This window comes from Bison bison, unplaced genomic scaffold (assembly GCF_000754665.1).
Source record: "Bison bison bison isolate TAMUID 2011002044 unplaced genomic scaffold, Bison_UMD1.0 scf7180017864093, whole genome shotgun sequence".
Lineage (NCBI taxonomy): Eukaryota > Metazoa > Chordata > Mammalia > Artiodactyla > Bovidae > Bison > Bison bison.
The window spans coordinates 3,282,216-3,283,526 of NW_011494665.1; the positions used below are offsets into that span (position 1 = coordinate 3,282,216).

At 60.0% G+C, this 1,311-nt stretch overlaps 1 protein-coding gene across 1 annotated transcript in view; it reads left to right on the plus strand.

Moving 5' to 3' along the window:
* The first annotated feature begins 499 nt into the window (after nucleotides 1-499).
* Nucleotides 500-1,311, plus strand: part of S100A2 (S100 calcium binding protein A2) — a 15,487-nt gene continuing 14,675 nt past the window's right edge. The window contains exon 1 of the mRNA XM_010838422.1: nucleotides 500-543. The gene's annotated coding sequence lies outside the window, so the exon portion shown is untranslated. The remainder of the gene's footprint in view (nucleotides 544-1,311) is intronic.

The window sequence follows — 1,311 nt, forward strand, 5'->3', positions numbered from 1 at the left end:
CAGTTTCTGAGCAGAAGTGCCATCTGCCGAAGTCCTCAGTTAAGATGGAAGAAGTGCTGTACAAAGCAATGCATTGCACCCCACTGATCCTTACCCTCGGGGAGAACAATTTTTATTCCAAGCTCGACCTGAAATAGGTTTTGACAAGGAAGAGCAGTAGCACAAGGGGGCCAAGTGCCTTGGGGAGGAAGGACACTGGGTGGCTTTGCAGAGGTGTAGGAGAGGGCACCGGGGCCCCTGAGGCCTGATTTCATCTATGCTGCTCAGGCCGCTCCTGAGTCCCACTGTGAGTGACTGCCGGGGAAACAGCAGCCTGGCTCAATGTCTGATCCTCTGTGGGTCCTCAGTCTGAGTTCTCTGTGGTGTCATGACCCCAAACTCCCCAGAGTGGGCCTGGTGAGGGGGTCTCTGTTCCAGTGCCCTGTCTGCCGGAGCTGGGTTGGGGTTTCTGCCTGCTGCCCCGTGACTCTGGCTGCCCTAGCCCTGGGGGAGGAGGGCGGTGCTGCTGAGTCACTGCCTGGGCCTCTGGGCCTGGAACCGCGGGTGAGTCACCTAGGACTAGGGGCTCTGGAGGAGGGGAAAGAAGCTGGTGGACATCTGGAGGGGGGAGGGGAGCTGGCACACAGGAAGGGCGGTGCCCGGGCTGGACTGAGGCAGTAGGCCAGGGGGGCCTGGGAAGAGGCCGCGTGAAGTCTGCTCTTCTCTGAAAGGCCCTCCCCTGGGCTGGGTCCTAACAGGCCTCAGTGTTTGCCTTTCTCTGGGTGAGTGGGTGAGAGAGGCCGAGGCTGTGACCTCATCCCCAGCCTGGCCTCCTGGCTTGGGAAGCTGTGCGGGCCTCCTCCTCACCTGCCCACCTCCCAAGCTGGAGGAGACTCGCATTTTCTCCTCCCTTCAACCCTCCTGGGCCTTCCTTACACACACAGACTGCTGCTCACCCCAGCTGACTATAGCAGAGCCATCTCCACCTCTCGCTGCCTCCCCGTCTCCTGCCAGACCCCTTCCTACCCGAAGGGGGCCTTTCCAGGTCTTTTAAAGCACACCCTCTTGCCTCAGTACGTCACTGACAGTTATTCTGGGGCCGGCTATTAAAAGCCACTTTGTTTCCCTGTAGTCACCCCTGCCCTCTTCTTCCTGATAGCCCCCATCTGCCTCCTGGTTCCCAGCACACACACAGGCCCATGAAGTCCCAGCACGCACCTGCAGCTTCAGGCACGCCAATGAACTGTGACTCGCAGGCATTTGTCATGAGAACAAGACTGGGCCTGAATCTCCAGGCCCCCATGAACAGGGGCTGCCTCCCCTTGCCCAGGA